Source organism: Lathamus discolor, chromosome 7 (assembly GCF_037157495.1).
Source record: "Lathamus discolor isolate bLatDis1 chromosome 7, bLatDis1.hap1, whole genome shotgun sequence".
Classification (NCBI taxonomy): Eukaryota; Metazoa; Chordata; class Aves; order Psittaciformes; family Psittacidae; genus Lathamus; species Lathamus discolor.
The window spans coordinates 13992501-14005036 of NC_088890.1; the positions used below are offsets into that span (position 1 = coordinate 13992501).

Here is a 12536-nt window from a genome sequence, read left to right on the forward strand (position 1 = left end):
ATGCAGATATTGTGCCCATTTTGTGAGTAAGTGTCTGTGGAGCTGCTGAACACAGACTTTTATTACTGCTTGTTAGAGTCAGAATTCTGTACTCTCGTCTTCCAAAGCCGTGTTTCATCCAGCAAGCCCTTAAAGGCTTGTGAGACCATCACCTTTGCATATTTTGTCTGAAAAGCCTTAGCACGTAGCTCCGTGTGCCAAAAGCCGCATACTATGTTTTCCTAAAAATTACGTTCGAGTTGCCAAAAAAATTGGTGGGAACTTGCAATTTCCGAGTTACAAGTTCACACGCCAACTGCGAAAGGAGAAAAGCCGATGTGCGAGGTTTTGCAGAACCCTAAACGTCTCCCTAATCTGTGCTCCCACCGGTGTCTGTGTGCAGACAGCCTGAGCAGGCTCCAGGGCTGGCGGCTCCCTTCCAGCGTGTGGGCAGCCCGAGAGGCACAGGCACACGGCAAGGAAAGGGGAAAAAAAGGGAAGAGATGCAAACTCAAGACTGGTGAAGTCATTTCAGCTGTGTCGTGGTGGATGGGGAATGGGGTTAGCTTGGTCTTCGGAAATAGATAGGTTGGGCAGTGAGAAAGGAGCGGATTGTCGGAGCAGGTGGTAGTTTATAAAATGTTCTGTCTTTCTGTGTGTTTAGTAGATCTTGTCATAGAACCACAGAGTGGGTTGAGTTGGAGGGATCTTAAAGATCATCTGGTTCCGATCCTCTTCCAGGGGCAAGGACACCTTCCATTAGACTAGGTTGCTTCAAGCCCCGTCCAGCCTGGCCTTGAACACTGCCAGGGATGGGGCAGCCACAGCTTCTCCAGGCAACCTGTGCCAGGGCCTCACCACCCTCATAGTGAGGAATTTCTTCCTTACATCCAGTCTAAATCTCCCCTCTGTCAGCTTAAAGCCATTACTCCTTGTTGTGTCAGTACACGTCCTTGTAAAATGTTCCTCTCCAGATTTTTTGTTGTCCCCTTTAGGTATTGGAAGACTCACAAGGTTTCACCCAGAGCCGTCTCTTCTCCAGGCTGAACAAACAGCTACAGGAGACCCCTTTGCTGCTGCCCGCGCTCCCCTCTCTCTGAATTATATAAAATACCTCCTGCACATTTTCATTTTACATGCTTAAAATATTTTAGGGTTTAACTTCTTTATTTCTTTTTTTAAGTCTTCAGCAATTGCATGTTTGACATGGTTTTGTTATCCTAGATGTTATGTTATGATCTGGCACACGGAGCATTAATTCCTTTATCAGCTCTATTTCCTTTACAGTTGTTCATTTAATTGAGCTCCTCTGTGTATTTTACAAAACAAGATGCATTCATTACAACTTGCAGACCTCAGATAGTATTGTAACATGCTTCAGAAAAACAGCACTTCTGTAGATAGTTGTGGAAGTTGGGTGTTTGGTTTATTTTTCAGATGATGGGAGGAAGCAGTAGCAGAATTCTTGCATGCATAATCAGTAGGAACTTTCCAGAAGCTCTTTATTCTAGCTGTTTTCTCTTAAAGCTGTGTTTACTCTAAGAATTCAGTTGAGGCAGTTGAAATATGTGGCTGCCGTGTAGAAGAAAATACACTGCATGTTTTGTTACTCTCCTTGTTCTCCTTTGTCTTGTGCAGGCAGTTTTAAGCCAAAGGAAGTGATCATACAGTCAGTGACTGTGATATCGTACCATCCAGTTTAGGGTGCAGATTGCCCTCTTATCCTGACATGGAATGGTGTTGTCTTGACTGTAAATACAGTGTATCCATGTCTTTCACAGGCTCTTGGAGCAGGAAGCCGCATGTCTTAGCTCTCCAGTGTTCAGGAGCCAACACATCTGTGTGACCGTGCCCCTGCATGTGGCTGGAGATGTTCAAACACTGTCCTCAGTGCAGCTTTGGAATATTAAACGCACATCACTGTATGTAGATGGCCTCGTGTGCTGCTGGGGACTCAGCACCAGGAAGGCCGTTTCTGAGAGCACAAGAGCAACCTCTGCCAGGCTTGGCAGAGATGGACCCTTCCAGTCCAGCTTGCTGTGGACAGGTTGTGGAGCCATGGTGCTGTTTACTGTGAGGCTCTCTGTTGCTCCGGCATCATGCATGGAAAAGGTATGGGCACCCACAGAGTGCTCACGATTGCCTGCTGTTGTCAGCCGAGGCAAGCTGAAGAGGCTTGTTCAGTGTCCAGTCATTCCTCTCTGCTATTGCCTCTCCCTCTCCCAGCCACCTCTGCTGGCATGGCGTTGCTCTTCAGCCATGGGTGAATGCAGAAGAGGGATTAAGAGCTTGGCTTCCTGCATCCTGACTCAAAAGTAGGCATATGTGCTTTTTTTGGTGAGTAGAAACAAACCGGTTTTGACAGAGCTTTTTTAGGGAGTTTTCTCAGGCACAGGATGAAATTTTGAGGTGGAAAAAATTCACACTTTTTTTTTCCCCTCTATTGGGCCAGTGTGGTGAGGACCAACTGTATTTTTGGGTGCTTGGGATCCATGTGTGTCACTGCCGAGCATGTGGCTGTTGAGGAACATGTGCAGTACGTGCGCATTTCCTGCACAGAAATGTGGTGGGATCCTTGCTCTGGACCCAGACTGGAGCTGTTCCTGGGAAAGAAAACATCAAGATAAAACTGGGGAAGAAAGCACCTCTTCTGTCGCACTTATTCTGTTCTGTCTGATGCTAAACCGGTATGTTGGGTACTTTAGGAGTGTGTGTGTGTGCTGACTTACGCACCACTGTTCATAGGCACATAGGTTTCTCTTCTGCATCGTGCTGTCCTGGCTGTAATGTGATAGCTGTAGCCCTTGGACAGGGCAAGGCAAGGAGACTGGATCTGTTTCCACAAAAGCTTAGCTAAGTGCATTTTTCTTATTGTGTTAGGGACTTGATTCTTGAGGGGGTTGAATGCTCTCAGTTGTGGGTACTCAGCATTTTTGCAAGTCACCCTGCTCAGAACTTGGTGGTTACTTCTGGGTTTTTTTTAATGGGAAAAAACCACCCCATTTTTTTCCATATGCTTCTTCATAAACTGAAACCACTAAAGAGCCCTAGCCTAGTTTTCCACACACAGTCACACACTGATGGGAGCATGAGAGGGACTGCAGGTCTTAGAAGGCTTGAAATGTGTGAAAACAAGGAGTCCGAATGAAAATGGGTTTGCAGCTTAATTGTAGTGGGTGTGTGTTTGTTTGCGAAAAGAAATGAAAGTGCTGGAGGCCGAAGTGCTTTCTTTGTCCTTACAATAGTGAGCAGTATTAACTTCCCCAGCCAGTTCTGCCAAGGTGCTCCAGACCTGCAAATCCCTGCAAAGCTTTGGCACTCTCCTCACTGTGACTCTTCCCATCAACTTTGAGCCTTGAGCATCCTTGCACTGCTCTCCAGAAATACCATGTTTTGCATGGTGGACTTCTTGGGCTCCCAAGTGCCTTTATTAAAAGGGGTCTTGTTCGTATCACAGGCTGACTGCATTTGGGGAAGCCAACATGGCTTTTCCAGCAGTTTTGAGATTCATAACTTGCCCTCTGGATGGAGGTGCAGCCTTCCACTGAGCCAGCATTAAGCCTGTTGCTCTATACCTTCTGCTTGAGGCTCCTCAGCTACCCAGTGCCCCATAGAGACAAGATCCATTTTAAATGCTGTTTGCAGCATTTTGGACTTGCTGTGTGAGGATGAGAAATGTTAACATAAATTCTTTAAATAACATCTAGTAGTGTTGAATGCACAGAATTATAAAACATTTTTATATTCTGAGACTCATTTGCATCTTCACATTAAAAACTGTGGTTTTCTTTTCAGGGAATGGATGCAAGATCTGATTTGTTTTGAAATCAAAGCTAAATTTGTGTTCTTGCTTTCCTCTTTGCCCTTCATTTGACAAATTTTTCTTGTTCTATAAATACGGAATTGTAAACAAGGGCTAATCCTTAGCAACAACCTGGGAAGTTAACATTTCTCTCCAGCTCCTATTATAATTAATTCAGACACTCTGAATATGATGTGATTTATACATAGTATTCCTAAGGCCAGGAGATACTAATATCTTGTTAGAGAGCTGAGGAAAAGAACACGCTTTTGTGTGTGCCATATAACATAATTGCACTGCATTTTCTTTCATAAGAAGGTGTTTAAAGATGCTTTTTACTTTACATTTAAAAAATAGAAGGCTTCTGCTTTTGCATTTGGCTGAAATTGTCTTAAATGTGTTTTCCTTCCTGCAGCAGTCAACATTGTCAAAACATTTTGCAAAGTACATTTTAATAATACGGGTTAAGACCATCATTATATTAATTTAATTCTTGGTGTAGGTAAATTCGTAAGATGCTTTCACTTTGTCATAAAAAGTTTTTCACAGTAAACATCATCTGTGCAGAAACATCTGTTTCCCTGTGCGGAAAAGAAAGAGATAACATAGTCGACAAAAGGATAAATCCCTTGTGTTAAAATAGTTAAAATAGAGCATGAGCAGCCTCTCATTCATGGTCCATCCTTTTATTTAATTTTAATCTAATTTTGTTTTGCTCTGTTTATGTTTGTTCAGGGACTATTTTTGTAGTGTTAATCTATGTAAGCCACATGCAGTTGAGAACTGCAACTCCCAAAAGGCTGCGATTAAAACGTTATGGATGTGGCAAACCACAAATGCAAAAGTAAGTTTACATTTAGATTTTCTCCATCAAATATTTTATTCAAGTTTTGTAATATCTTGGTGTCGTGGTCAGCATTGCCATAAAAATTCTGTGTTATATGGAATGATACAATCTGTGAAGCATTTCCCATTATGTAGACACCATGTCTTTAAATTATAGCAATTTCTTAAGATTTTAAAGCAAAATGAGCTCTTAGAAGTGTGATTAATAGCAGGGAATGAGGCTAACACTGGGTCATCAGTGGCACTCCATTACAAAAAAGGTTGGACTAATAAAAGCATCCATCTATTTGACCAATAAAGCATTTGAATGATATGCTTATAGTTTTTATCATGCCATAGTTACTTTGTACTGAATAAACTGTGATTTTACGTGCTGGAAAAGGAGCGTAGAACAGGCAGCGGCGGCTGAGGTGAGAGCAGTTGTCTCAAGTAAGGAAATATCAGGACTTTTATGTGGGGCTTGATGTTTTCAGAAGCCTTCAGGTTGCGGTGTCTACATTTTTGAAGCTGCTGTGAAATATCCAAATCCCCTGTGACCTGTGCCTGCCTGCCCACAGTCATTCAGGGAGGCTGGCCCTCGCTGTCCTGCAGGGAGGGGAGAAAGGAGGGTATTGTGTGTAATCATTAATTCAGAGTTAACTCCCCGGCAGCCCCAGACATCAGAAATACTCTGCTGAAGCACAGGAAATGGGGCAGCACTTCTGTTTTCCTGGTGTGCGGCCGCCAACCCCGTCCTCGAGTCGCACCTTTCATCCTGCCTGCTATTATGCTGCCAATGTATTAAGAAATAGGCGGTTGCCTGAACAATGCTGCATTTGGGGTTTATTTAAATACCTGTCTTACTCAGAGGTTGCACTGATTTCATGGGTTTGAAGCTTTTTATTATTATTTTTTTTTAACTACAACAAAAGGCTAAATATTTTCTGAGGAAGGAAACGGAGGTTCTGGGCCAGCCCTGGATGCCCGGGGTTGCGCTGCGGACAAAAAAAGTACCAAATAGTGTAAAACTGGTGGAAAAAATGATGAGGGGGGAGGCTTCTGGCCATTGTGCTGTTTGCACATGAATTAGCAAAGGAGGGGAGGGCAGTGCCAAGGCCAGCTGTGACCTTGGATGTGTCATATATTCAAAACTGGCATGATTTTACTCAGTGTGTGGTGGTGGTGCTGGTGCTTGTCAGAAGGTAGCGGTGAACCAGGTAAGGGCCACGGTGCAGCTGGGAAGGAAGAAGGACCCCTGGTATAGACCACAACTGCAGCCTCTACCCCCATCCAAGTAGTAAAATGTCTTAAAGGGCTTACTTTACATAGAAGAGAGATGAAGAAACTTCTGGAGGTCACACGCAAGGATTGTGTCAGGGCAGGAATGTAACCGAGAGCCCTGGATTAACCCCTGCCGATAGGACCATCCATCTGCTCTCCCTTTACTTTAGATCTTTCCCGAAATCCGTGTTCAGGGTAGAGAAGTCACAGAAACCTCCCTTGGGGAGCATTGCAACGGGCACCTTCTTGAGAGGTGCAGAGATGAGAGATGGGAAAGGGAAGGCATTCTGGAAGGTGGCAATCCCAGGGAACCTTGGCATTTTGAGCACCTTGAGGACTACTGTCTCATTGCCTTGAGGCCAAGAGATGGACATTGGGTGGGAGCAGTTGGGAACCAGAGGTTTCAGCTGTGAGAAGACAACATCAGAGGAGCTGCTGCTTCCCTTGGGTTAACAAAAATATGCTGGGGAGATCCGCAGAGATTGGAGAATGGCGATGGGAGGCAGAAGTACAAGGGCTGAGGATGGAAGAGAGAAAGGGGAGGAGGGCTGAACCATACCTTGCAGCTTCAGCTTTGTGCATCGAGCTGGCATGGGCATGGATGTGTGTGTCTAGAATGAGACATGTACGTGGTCCTGCTGGGCATGTAGGAAGCCACCATTTTACTTGTTTGTTCTAAGAAAGAGATTAAGATTTTGCATCCCACCTCTTGCAGTTGCTGAAGTTCTTAAAAAATGCAGACAGATCTTTTACATCAGTGGTTTGGCCGGTAAATCTTGTTTTGTAAAGCACTTTCAAGTGTTTTCAGCTCCTTTCTTTACCCTTTATCGGAACAGATGCACAGCTATGTGTTTTCCCCTGCTGCCTGTTGTCTTGAGGTTGCACAGCAAGACTGCAAAGGCTTTTTGTTTGTTGTTGTTGAAGGGGAGGAAAAAACCCCTCAATCCACAGAAGAGTTAACAGGATTTCACTTGATCTGCTCGTTTATGCAATGAGTAATGCGAGGTTGGTAACAGCAAATTGTTGTTTATAAGCAAACATGGCACTGTGTAAACAAGAAGGCCTGGTCCCCAACTGGTTTGATTTCATGGTGGTCAGCAGCTGATGCATGTAACGTACAACCTTTCTGCTTCTCAAAATGTCAGAAGAATGACTATTTGTTTGTCTTGAGTTCTTCCCAGCTGTTTACTCTGTAATGCATTTGCCTCAACCTTGATTCCCTAAGAGTGGCCCCTTTCTCCTCCCTGCTCTGTTTACATTAGTCCTGCCCCGAGTGTCACCTATGAAATCTGTTGATTATTCCACCTGGTTAATGTTAAATTGCTCTTGCAAGATGATGTGTTTGTTCATAAACACAAATGCTGGGCCCCTTGTTTACTGTACCCATGGCAGCAATCAGTTATTAAACAAATATTGCTTTGTTTGCGGGTGTGAGCAGCAGTTTATCCTGCAAGGTCTGGAAAAAAACCTTTAAATGCTGGGATTTTGATAAAGGAGAAAAAGGGGAGCTTGTCCCTGGAATGTGGCTGAAACTCACTTTGGTTTGCTTTGCTTATCTTTAACTTGGGTGAAGGGGCTAGAAAGATTAGCAAGTTGTTTGGTTTTTCCAAGAGATTTCCTTAGTGTAATGATATCTATCCAGTTGTTTGCTTTTTTCAGAAGGGAGAGAGCACTCCTGCAAGACGACTAGCACAGCAGTAGACGGCTGATGGCTAGAAAATCCTGCATGGAGCAAACAAGGAGTTAGAAGGTCTAGGACAAAGATATAGGGCTATGAACCAGGTAATCACCCTAAACGAACAGCCTTGCGTTGTTTGTCAGCGTTTGGTCGGGGGCTGTTTGGTTTCTCTCTTTTCTCACGTTGAATTTTAATTGATGTATGTGCCCTCGATGGAGTTGGAAAAGGCAAAGCTTTCGCTTTTATTTCTGAGGAGATCTGATGAAAATCTATTTTAGAAGCACAGCCGTTTGAATGGAGAGAAAATACCAAATGTAAAAACGCGCTCTGTCGCTCCTCCTCCTGTGAGTGAGGTGACAGAGCTGCTTTTCTGCTTTTTATAACTGGAAAACTGTGTTTGCATCTGCTAATTTCTGTATGCTGGCTGTTTGGTTTCTGGGAGTCCTAATTAGAGAGCACCATCCTGGTAGTTCTTGCTTTTGGGTTGTTTTGAAAATGAGCAAGAAAAACGCACACCGTCTTTGTTTCTCAAAATTATTGTTTGTTATTGTTTCTGAATGGGGCTTGGATTTCAAATGCCAGGCAGGACCTGTTAGCACTAACAGTAAATTGTTAGGGCTTCGAGTACAAAGGGAGTAAACCCTCTTAGAGTGACCTTGAGAAAGAAATGTTAGCTCTTTTTGGATGAAGGTGGTGTCCGTTTCTTTATATGTGAATTAATCTGTTAAAAAATATCTTGAATATACATGTATGAAAAGCTTTTGGAGGATAAAATTAACTATTTGTCCTTTTCAGCCCTTGGAAAAGCAAGCAACAGAATATGCATAAAAATGTGATGTATTGTATTCTCCAGCTTGCACCAGTGGTCAAACGGATTGTTCGGTTTGGGTGTTGGGGCTGGGGGGCCACAGAAGGTACCTGAAGTGTGTAAGTGGACAAGTGGGTCATTAATTGACTTGTGTTGCTGTGATGAATCAAACCTTCTCTGCCTTAAAGTAAGTGAAAATAGTGAAGTGAAAATTGTATTGTGCAGAACTATTAGAGTTGCACCTGGCTTTGAGGTGGTTTTTGACTTCTGGAGGCTGGTAGAGAGTTTAGAAATGCTTTAATGGAGATATGCATGGAGGGTGGGAGTCAATTCATCTACAGCCAGCACTTGGTCTTGCGAGGCTTGATACCATCTTTATTGTCGCAATGCTGCTGCTCTCGACATAAACTAACCATATTTACTGAATTTAATGTTTACTAAATGCAACTTTGGCCTTTTATTTGGTTGAATAGTTGCCTCTTTTCCTGAGAGACAGACTGCAAGAGTTTATGTTGCAAGCTCAGAGCAGTGTGCATACAAACAAATGAGTCCTGGGCTGTGAGAGTAGCTCTGCAGTTTCTGTTCCTGTTCTGCATGAAGCTGCTGCTGTGCCTGGGCTGGGATGAGCAGGTGGGTATGTCCCGAGAGACAACAGCTACCAGGTCGGCACCGAGGCAGCTCTGCACTTCAGTGTCCTTCCTTCTGGAGAGGTTGTTCCTCTAGTGTGGATGGTGTTTGTGTCCACACGGTAGCAGTCGCAGAGTTGTGTGGTGCAGCGAATTGAGGTTTCTTGTTTGGTTTAGGTGGGGGTTTTTTGCCGCTTGCCGTTCCTTTCCTTCCAAATATACAGTGATCCTGGTAAGGATGATTTCTGTCAAGCTCATGGCTGAAAGACAGCTCTCCCCAAGAGAGAGGAAGGAACCTCACTCTGCTGCTGATGGTATGTAAATGATTGCATCATATTTGCCAGTCACTTGGAAGTGGCCTGGCTCTAGAGCTCTTACGCAGCTATGGCATGAACTTCGTGCTCAATGTGGGGTTTAATAGCTGACAAGCTGAGGGGCATAGACTGAGATGGAGCTGGCTTTGCAAAGGGGGTTTGTTTATCCAAGGGGAGACTGGGAGTAATTTCTGTGCACATGTGTAAAATGAAGGGAGGATGCAAAAACCTCATTTGGGAAAAAATGAGTTGTCCATCATTTCTGCCTGACGCTTTGGGTCTTACCTAAGGAAAGGAGTGACACTTGTTATCTGGACAGCTTGGTATGTTTTAGTGCACTAACTTTCCATAGGGACCAGCTCTTGCTCTCTTGAACTGAGCATACGACAACCTTTTAATGTCTGTTTCAGTTATGGCTTTGCTTGTTCTCTGTTCTTACTGTTTGTGGTTGGCAACACCCTCAGCAGAAGGGATTTCCTTAGGGGTAACTGCAGTGGCTGGTTCTCTAAGAAGTTAAGTTGTTTGACCATGATTTCACAATAAGTCAGTGTGGCACAAAAGGGATTAGGCTCCTGACTCTCCTTCCCTTCTCACCACAGCTGTCTTAAGTTTCAGCTCCTGCAGAGCATCAGTCAGCCTTTCACTGAGCTGCCTCCAGATGATTTCAGGTTCCTGTGGCCCTATGATACATGCTGCTGCTGGAAAGAAAACCCAGACAGTGTAAGCCGTGCAGGCAAACAGTGAAAGAGATTGTGTTGTGTCCAGTTAAATAAATGAAAAGTTGTGGTATCCTACATTTAGACTGGAGTAGGTGAAGCTGCTATTCAGGAGACTTGAGGGTGGCAAGTAGACATAAACCCTGGTGGACGTTTGGGTTGGTGGAAGTTGAGCCTGTCAGTGGCATGACTCACAGGGAGGAGGTAAAGCAACACGTCCTCCTCCTGTTGACCAAGGCGATGTGCTCAAGCACTTTTGGAAAGCCCTGACCTGTCATTCACTGACTTTATTTACAGCTTCATGTTTTCCTCTTCTTTCTTCCTTGTTTACCTCCCTCCCCTCAACATAGCTCTGCTTCACAAAGATAGCTGTTCCCTGGGGCTGGGAGGGCAGGGAAGGGGAGCAGCCGTGTGTGAGCCAGGTACCAGGGCTGCAGACTGGCTTGTGGGGATGCTCCAAGAGCAGCGTGATCTGTTCCTCTCTCTAGGGAGAGAGGGAAACAATCCCCTGCAATGGGCTCCCCCTCCACGGACCCCAGGCTTGGGATGAGTCCAGCCAAGATGAGAGCACCAGGGCTGTGCCTGCGTCAGGAAGCAGAGGCAAGGATGCAATGCAGATAATCCCATTCCTCTGGACCCTTTATTTCCTGAGCAGTAAATGAAATTTCAGATTTTAGATACGTCTAGACATATACAGTGCACGATAAAGTTGATAATACATTAATCATTTTTAACAACAGGTAATATGCATAATTTATGGTGTTACAGTGCTATCTTTTTTGATATTTATGATGGATAATGCTCAGTTTTTGCCCTCATATTACTGCTTTAAATTATACCACAAGAAAATTAATGAGAAAGTAGATTTATGGGTTTCATTTGTTTGTCAATTCGGAAATTAATTGGGTGTTAATTTTAGCCGTCCTTCATCAGACCAGGTCTTTAGTATGTGTGCATTACTTTGCATTCATTGAAGCCTACCTCCCATTTACTGTGGGTCACTAGCTTTGCATACATTAAAATAGCCCTCAGGCTCATTCTCTTGATTACTTTTTGAACTGCCATGCATTAGAAAATTTACGCCTTTCTGTTATAATTATGAAAATTCACTATTGGAAGATGGTGCTTGCATAACAGCAAGTACACAGTCTTGCTCAGCGATGTAAGATCATATAGCAAATCCCAATACATTTTTGTTCTAATCCTAGAAAATAGCACTCTCGACAATCTTTGTTGTGCGAGTTTCATCCTTTGAAATTTCAAGGATCCATTTTAATGCACTGAATTACCTCTTTAAGCTGAGGAAATATCAAAGGATTTCACCTCGTCGCTGTCTCTTTGTTTCCTCTTTCTGCACATCCAGTGCATGTTCCTCCCTTGCCTTGCTCCAGGTTTGCCTCTCCTCCTCCAAAAGCTGCTGTCGGATGTGACTCAGCATCGCCTTTCAGGACAGTGGAGGGTTCCTTACTATTTTGGCTGATTCTTAAAGACGATACTTAATTGTGCTTTGAAACCCCTTCTCCTTTCTCTTACTCCTGCACTATTCAGCAACCACCAGTAGTGTGTAGGCGAATGGCCTTCAAAGGGCTAAGCATGAAGTTTTATCCAAAAAGTACCCTAATGTACTGACAGTTGATCTATAGTTAGTTAGTACATAATTATACCTAAAATACACGCTGTCAGCAGGATAAATGACGGCTACTGAAAACTCTAAAAGCATGACGGGTGTTCACCCATCTGCAATGACGAGAGCGGAGGGGTTTGTAAGTTGAGAAAGGCTGGTGAGTTCAGCATGATCTGATTTAGTTAAATCATGCCATATGTTGGGATGGCTCTTTCTAATAGTTGTACTAACCACAAACACAGGCAGAGAGAAGTCATCTGGTCCACCTGGCTAGTTTGGATTCCCCTCCCCGGCGTTATTTCTGTACTTAGCGTGGTGGCAGCCCTCGAGCTGCTCATGTGAAGCTGGCTGATTCACAGTTAATTGTGACATGGTGTAATTTAGTAAATGAGCAGCTGAACATCTGTACGCCTTCCCTCGCGGTAGATCAAAGCCTTACCTTACTCAAGGCTTTTAATTTCCACTAGTGAATCCTGTTTTCTTGTACTGAACTCATGGATGGTGGGATGTTGCTGCTGGCCACCTCACCGACCTAGGGACAGGGGGTCAGCTGGAGGAGATGCGTGTTTCAGCAGTGTCTGGGGACCATCAAAACATGTTCCTGGAAAAATTCAGAAGCGGTGGTGGTGGGATGTGGAGCCTGAGGAGCTTTCCCTGGCAGGGCACTTGCTCCAGAGATACCGAGACTAAAAGACACTACGTGTGAGTCAGGCAGTGGTCTGGGAAAGTCATCGTGGTCCTTGGTGCTGATAACGGGGGCGCTAGGAGCACCAGGCTGCTTTTGTACCTGTGCCGAGGGTAAGAAGCAGCTTTGCTTGTGATTTGTGTATTGCCTGGCTCTGGAGCACGTTCAGTTTTCAAGAGGTACAGTCCTCTTTGCAGC

The 12536-nt window shown here is 44.3% G+C and overlaps 1 protein-coding gene across 19 annotated transcripts in view; it reads left to right on the forward strand.

Moving 5' to 3' along the window:
• The window catches only part of FOXP1 (forkhead box P1), a 386150-nt gene that overhangs the window by 201471 nt on the left and 172143 nt on the right, over positions 1–12536 (forward strand). Inside the window, exons 1-2 of one of the 19 annotated variants that reach the window (XM_065686917.1) lie at positions 7364–7428; positions 7547–7669. The exons of 13 other annotated variants lie outside the window; for them this stretch is intronic. The gene's annotated coding sequence lies outside the window, so the exon portion shown is untranslated. 5 more of the 19 variants (XM_065686919.1, XM_065686922.1, XM_065686921.1 and 2 more) reach the window with 5 other exon arrangements.